Genomic DNA, 8052 nt, shown 5'->3' on the forward strand with positions numbered 1-8052 from the left:
AAAAAAAAAAAACAAACACACCACTCATGGGCAACCACACTGTAAAGAAATTCCCCAAAAGACCCTAAGGTCAGATTACTGTGAAGTGGACAAATGGGTGAGGTAATAATCAAATAATTAAATTGCATCTTAATAAATCTGGATTTTACAAAAGTTAAAAAAAGTAAACTGAAGTTTACACTTCCTGGAATCAGCAAACACAATGACAAGGAAGTTATAAAATATCTCTTATCTTCACACCTTTCTAGGCTGACAGCTTGACATTACGGAACAGAAAAAGATTAAAAAAAACTATTTACCTTTAAGAGAAAATGTTTAAAAGAAACAATACTATGGCTGCTTTAAAAAAAAAAAAAAAAAAAGCCTGTTTAGTAAAAAACTCCACCAGTTCCAATAGTTCCAGCTATTTCAAGTTAAAAGGTGATTTATTTTTTTAACTCTTAAGACTCAAGAACTAGAAAAAGCTTTTCAAAAAAAAAAAAAGCCTGTTTAGTACAAACTTCCAGCAGTTCCAATAGTTCCAGCTATTTCAAGTTAAAAGGTGATTTATTTTTTTAACTCTTAAGACTCAAGAACTAGAAAAAGCTTTTCCATTCTTTTCTGAAAAATATTGATCTTAGCATTTTAAAGTAAACTTCACTTCAACTTCTTGGGCACTTGAAGGTCAACAGGCATCATTTGACAAAGTAAGAGCTACCAAGACACACAATTCTGTATATATGGCTTCCATAATTCCACAATAAGGTCTTCACAAGCTGAGAGAAAGAGAACAAGGGAGGGATAAAAACTGCAAGAAAAGTATTGCAAAAAATACGGAGATAGCTAAAAAACCTAAATATATACATACAGATGAATCAGCCTGGAACAGTCATAATAACCAGCCTAATGAAACGTGCCAGAAGGATTCTACAGGCTATTGAGGTGCCCAGTCATTAGATGATAGTTGGCTCGCTGAAGCGCTACATCTTTAAGTACATTTGTAAACAAGTGTAGGTATGCCCAAGGGGTGAAATGAGAAAAGATAAGAAACAGGTACAGGGCAGGAAGAAAGGGAAATACCAGCACTCTAGTACAACTGGCAAAAACTTTTTCAGAAGCACTTCATTCCATGTATCACCTGTATGGTCACGCTGAATGACAGCATCTTGTGGTACGAACGCACAGCACAATCTGCCACTGGCAAATTAGTTTTGCTGGACTTCTCAGAGATATCCTAAAACTGGCATCAGAGCTAAGCCCTGAAAAAATTAAACCATCCAAAAGAGATGAAAAACTTAGCTTACAGTAAAAAAAGATGGTTGAAAAAGCCATTTACTTACATTCTCCATTTCTTTGAAAAGATTGTTTGAAAAACAATTTATTAGCAGTTAATTCAAAACTCCTAATACCTCATCAATAAACAAAAATCATTTAGTAATTTACTCCTGGCAATACCTTGATTACTAACTTAAGCATCTCAACCAAGAGGAACAGTTTTCTGCAGTCTGAAATGTTTTACTAGGCAGATCTCTGTTCAGACAGCCTGCCTGTCTTTTATCCACTCTTCAGCGCTGCCTTTCACTGTTCTAACAACTGCAAACATTGAAAGACTGGCTGAGTTAGCCAAGCAATGTATGTTCAGCCTATTTAATCGTTCTTCATAAGCAGAAATTTTCTCTATTTCTCCATTCATTTTTGTGGCACATTAAGTGGTGAGTGTTAACTTTTCTTGTGTGTCCCAGGAGCATGTTCCATGTAGACTAACGTAAGGACAAAAACAGAGCGAGTTTTAAATGTGTAATTCTGTAAGCAGCACTGCAATGATATGTCACAAAACAATCACATATTATGAGCTCAGGTTCAAATTGCAAATGCTCAAATATAATTCCTTTTCACTTACTGTACAAGAAAGGAAGAAATGCAGCAACAGCAGCCAGCACCAGGACTGATAAACAGACTAATGGCCCCCATTTAAACTGAACCAATGGAAGTTCACAGGCTGAATGAATCACTTGCAGTATAGCAAGACAAGGGAGAACAAATCTGGAGGATATTTTGAGATTTGGCTTTGGTCACAAGAGGAATGAACCAGACCTCACCACACGAGCATCTGCAAGGCAATCGGCACACTCCTGTTTCTCACTCCTACAGTCAGGAGCAGCTACTCCTTCTATTCAAGCGTGCACCGTCACCCAGCACTGACTAAAGAATCAAGCAAAACTGATAAAAAATAACTGACTTTGTTCCCTCCTCCTGTTTCCGAGCTTGGATAAGAATATCCTGCATGCCATTTTTGTTCTGAAGCTTTTGCAATCCTGCTCTATGTGACTGCCCTAAAGGGAAAGATACTCCCGGCTAAGAGCAGAAAAAATGCAGTCTTTCCACGCTGTGATATTTAACTTCTTTGTCACTGGGTTATTTTTAAAATATTCAGTGGTAGTTAGCACACAGCAAACTCTTTCCAAACATCATCTAGACAAACCCATCTACAGGCCCATACAGAACAGGTCACTATGATAAAGTGAACCTTTGTTTCCACATTTCAGAGTACTTTTCTTTCTAGTACACTGTCTGCAAAGCATGGATCGCGAACACCCTGAAGGGACTCAGAAGACCTGTTTCAAGTATCTAAGCCTTGCGATGCCAAATAAGCGAGTACGCTGCTGACCATTACCCGTTTTCTCAGAAAACTGCATATGACTATTATTTTTAGTTGAGGCTTGGCATCCGTACAGCCTTACTCTTTAGTATTAATTTAAGACGAACCAAACGTCTCTGGAGACGCATATGATCGTCCTTGGGGAATTTTACACAGCCTGTTCTAGAATTAGTAAATAAAGTTCAGTGTATACTGAAAAGGCTCAGTTATATTTGCAACTTGTTCCAACAGCACAAAGTTACTTACCCCGATGCAATAAAACTGACATGAGCCAAGACCTTCAAGAAAAAAAGTAGGACTACAATTTGAGGACACAGACAACAATTTAAATTATAAATGCGCACTAGTAACGACATAGGATATTTCACCATATGCTAAGCTGACATTGAAAATCAAAGTTTTCTACCCTGAACCCAGCCTCCTCCATTTTTGCTTAATTCAACGACTCTACAGTAAAACAAGAAAAAAAAAATCCTCTTTTTAAATATAACTTTTTGTGAAAAGTGTTTGTAAAGCTTTAAAGTCCACTTGGAGTCAACGTGACATTGCAAAACTGTCTGTTCATGCCATGTCAATATTATACTAAAGCACTTTCCTAAAAGAGTTAGGCCCATTTTCATTACACTGAAACTAATTACAAGTTTAACAGATTTGAGAAGATGGGAAAATCTGGTGCTAGGAAATGACTGGATCATTCATGCAATTTAAAAAAAAAATTAAAAATTACTATAAAAACCATCTACAGATCTGCAAAGAACCAGTTTCATCAGTTTATGCTTACATTCTACTTCTCTATGAAAGCTACAGATTTACATAATGCAGCTCTTTCGTCACTGAACATTTACTCCCACTAGTCCTCCTGGCTTAAATAAATCAAGCCAAGACAATGAGTATCAATGAGTATATCGGGACTAGCAAGCAAACGTGCATATAAGTAAACAGGAAAGAAGAGTACAGAAGCTTCTTGTCTTTACTTCACATGAATTTGGCAACTAGAAAAGTTTGCTAAAAAGAACTTCGCAGAAGAAAGGGTACCTGCTAGTGACCAAGACCCATTTAGCATCATGTTTCCGCACTAAACACACCTCAGTATTGTGACCATAGCTTATTAGTATTTCTTCTGCCTTTCTTTTAGTTTATCTGATGCATTTAAAACAATAAAGTTGAAAATAACATCCTTCTGGGGTGGAAAGGAACTTAACATTAATCATGGATTTCTCTGTAATATCTGACTCATGAAAAGAAGTTTTACTGAAGACTTCTACAGCACTTCTGCCAATTCATCTCAGAGATTCAACCCACATCACGATATTCAAAAATCTTACACAAAACTTCTTCAAATTGGATTATATTCTGTTCTATTGGCAAACCAAATCTTCTGGAGTTTTCCATTCACTAAATAACTGATTTCATCAACCCACTGTTCATTGTTTTTCCCTGAACAGTATTTTCAGATTATCCCGCTATCAGAATGTTTTTTAACTAGAAACTCGATCCAAAAAGAAGACCATTATCTAAAAGCCAACAACCTGTAAATATCAAGCATTTCTGAATCAAGAAATGAATGTCCTAAACCACACTATAAATAGCCACAGCCATCTGTCTGATTTGCCCCTTCTCCTCATTACTTTAACTTGTCTATCTCCAAGGACACAATCTTACCACGTATCATGCCTGGTTTCACCACCCGCCTCTTGCCTCAGAAAAGAGGTAGCAAGGGGGAAGATCACCACACATGACCTCCCCCCCAGGGAACTAACATTACCAAATCTGACTTCTGTAACCAACTTCAAGTGTTTATTTTCAAGTGCTATTATTTCCACCATATTCCTTCTATTACAGTTTTTTGCTGTCATTTAACCATATTTTATCTCATTTCATTAACTTTTTCCCTGTAATGGGGGTGGGTTGTGGTTTTCTTTCCTTTTGGCACTGTCTTACAAAGAATATTTTTAACAAAGTTGTGGAAAGACAAGCACGTTGTATCCACCCACTGTCCCTAATTTCCTTGGAAACCTTTTCAAAAGAAAGGAAAAATAATTTTAATGTGACACTATCAGGTTCCACTACTCTACTACTCTAAAGAAACAGGTATCAGTTCAAAGAAACAAAGACATTAGTAGTGAAGAAGAGAGGAGCTAGAAAATTCCTAGGAATCACAGGATACAGAGCGTCTGTCCACAGTTACACACAGCATAGCAATTTGTTGCAATTTAGAACATTTGTGAAATGCAGAGAAATGCCAAAGTCTGCAAAACCAGCATTTTTGCCAGAAAAATGTTTGTCAGAAGCAAAACTCTGCACAGCAACATATGCATTGTTTGCAAAGACAAAATTTCTAATCAAAACAAAAGCCACACACACACACACAAAAAAAAAAAACCTTCCAAGCTCATCCAGTCCAGAATCAGCAGACCTCCACAGCTTTGACGCTTGCTGGGACAAGGATGTGCCTTGGCAGCACTCGGCTCTGCAACGGTCCAAGCCACAGGGGCAGAGACTCCATCGCTCTCTCCCAGGGGTGGCCAGCGGCTAATTAAAAGGGAAGCAACATCCACAACAGAGAATCACCCCAACCAGTAGAAGACATACGGTTATGGCAAGACACCGTGGGAAGCAGTTCAAACCCTGCTTGCCTCAAGCAAAGATAGTCAAGGGTTAGGGCTGGGCTGACCACTAGACAAATGACAGCTGTTCCTATTATTTAATTAAATAGTATTAATTAATTAATCTCAGTGCCTCGCAAATGCATTTGATCGAACTCTTGGCTATTTTGGGATGGGTTTGTCCAATATATAATGACAACTCTGAAATGCCTCAGAAACACAGTGCAGAAAAATGCAGAACGAAGAAAAACTGAAGTTTAAGACTTTTGCAGAAGAGGAAACCCTTTCTCATCAACTCTCCCAAGCAGCTGCTAGAAGAACCTAACAAAAGGAAAATTAGTCATTTCTGAAAAGATGTGAAAACAAATGATAATGCTATAAAACACAGTTTATGAAAACTAACATGAGGATTATAACTTCAGCATTTATTCTAGTGAATTGCTTCACAAGGCATTCTAGAAGCTTATTCTTAGGATAATTTTTCAATCTGCAGATCTCAAAGTATCACAAATAGAAGCATTAAAAGAGAAATATGCAATTAACAAACAAGCATCATGGGAAACCCTGTATGAATCCTTTTTCATTCTTATTTGAAATACACAGCTTATTAATAACACATGCATAGGTATGAACTTCTCTTTCACCCTAAACGAGGAAGATTATACAACAGAGGCAACGATAATTCCAAAATGTTCAAGAAAAATAATTAGAAAATCAGAGTAAGCATGAATATTTGCCAGGGATCACAAAATACAGGCACCTGAAAAGAAGAAAAACTGTGTGAGGCAGTGCTAGACCTGTAGCTAAGAGAGCAAGCTGCCCAGCCCGCCAACTAACATCTATCATAAACTTGGGTGTGTGTCACGCAAACGAGCATCGCGTAACGCAACAGAAAGGTACTCTACCTGAATACGACACAATTGTGTTCCACACAATTAATTACAAGGAAAACAAAAAAGAGGAAATAAAAAGAACCCCAGAAGGGAAGGAAGATTAAAAAAAAAAATCACAGTGGGACTGACTTACAAAGTGTTTTTTGGAAAGAGGGCATAGCTTAACTAACCAACAGCTACAGAATAGAAGCCAAGCGCGGTAATAACTGTGGCATAAAGTATCTGAAGTATTTAAATATCGTGGCATGTAAGAAACTGGAGATAAAAAATAAGTCTACCTGTAAGAAACAAGACGAACCGCAAAAAAAAAATTTATGGGATACTAAGACCACCATACAACATAGGTCCTCTGCCACACGGCCTCCCAAGAGAGCAGATAACTTAACACTGAAATTTACACCAGATAGAATATTAGGAATGTACAATCAGGAGCACCGCATTTTTATCTCAAGAGAGAGAAACTGCCTAACCTCCACTTTTCATTATTCAGTTAAACATTTCCAAATATATAGGCCAAAAAAAGGCTTCAGAAGGAGCATAGAACCAGTTTTTTAATTAACACTGGCTCATCCTTCAGCTGTACATGCACAGTTTCTAAAAGCCATCCTGTAGCTCCTAAACCCCTAACATAAAGCTCTCACAAGGATCAAAGAATATTCAACTCCAAATGGTCACAGCAGACATAACTCTTTATGTCTACAGAGCCAGCCAAGAATTCTGTACCTTTATGAACACGACTCCGCAGCAGATATATGTTGTTACAGCTCATGGCAACGCCAGCCACAGCTAATTATAACTTTATTGAGATGTTTCGGCAAGAGCCAAAGGCATTGAAGCAAACAACTTGTAATCAGGTTATATTCCCAGTTCAGCCACTGGAAATACACAACTAATAGTTTAAATACTCTACTTCTTTCTTCCTGTCTCATCCATAACACGTACCAAGGTTTTGTGTGATACCTGCGGGAGGAGGAGGAGTGGCATGCTAGCCTCTGCTGAAGAGCACTACAAACATGCAGAGTGTTATCACTATTAATGCCCTGGCAGAATTTCTTAGGCCCTGTAAAACAGATTTTTTCTTCCAAAGCAATTTTTGAGATCCATATCAGATATGAAAACATGTCAAGATATTTATTAGATTTCACTGGATATATGACATATGACAATCTTCTTATACGTTGCTAAGCTTGTTACTTTCTACATAGAATTTACTGGATGTAGTGAATAGAAACATGATTCCATTACTAATGGATTTTTCACTGAATTGTTGAAGTTAAAATAAAAATTAAGTCTCTTGCCCTCATGACCACTTCCTTTAAATTCCTACAAGGAAACCCTGAGAGAAAAATGTCACGTCTGCAGTTTTTCTTAGAGTGGTTGTTTGATGTTTACCATAGAAAGTACAATTAAAAAGATCACTTCCCTACTAATTTAAAAAAAAAACAAAACCAAAAAGCAAAATCCAAAAAACAGAGAAGTGGTTTGCATTGCTAAACAGGCCCAGGACTGTCTTGACAAAGACGTTACTTTCAAGGAAAGACAAAGAAAAGAGAGGGACAAGAAGCAAGAGACAAAGAGGGGAGACCTAAAAGAAGCCTAGTAGACACCTGTCGGTCTCAAAGGTGGTGAGCCACAGAGCGGGCTGCTGGTAACGTGGACAGGTTTACAACATTTACAAATTTTCTTGTAAACAAAGCCAAAGAGGAACAACGACTGTTGCATTATCGAGCTAATGTAACCCGCACACGGATGAAGTACCTGACAGGAATGGCTCTAGGCCAGCAGTTCCCCAGTTCTTTGACCACAAGATGCCTATCAGTCCCTTAATGCATTAATGAGCGTGTCAACCCCACCGCTCCTCAAATGCAAACACTACAGAGCGCGTCCCGTGACGCCAAGGGAGCTGCAGCCGGTC

This window comes from Buceros rhinoceros, unplaced genomic scaffold (genome assembly GCF_000710305.1).
Source record: "Buceros rhinoceros silvestris isolate BGI_N320 unplaced genomic scaffold, ASM71030v1 scaffold6507, whole genome shotgun sequence".
In the NCBI taxonomy this organism is placed as follows: Eukaryota; Metazoa; Chordata; class Aves; order Bucerotiformes; family Bucerotidae; genus Buceros; species Buceros rhinoceros.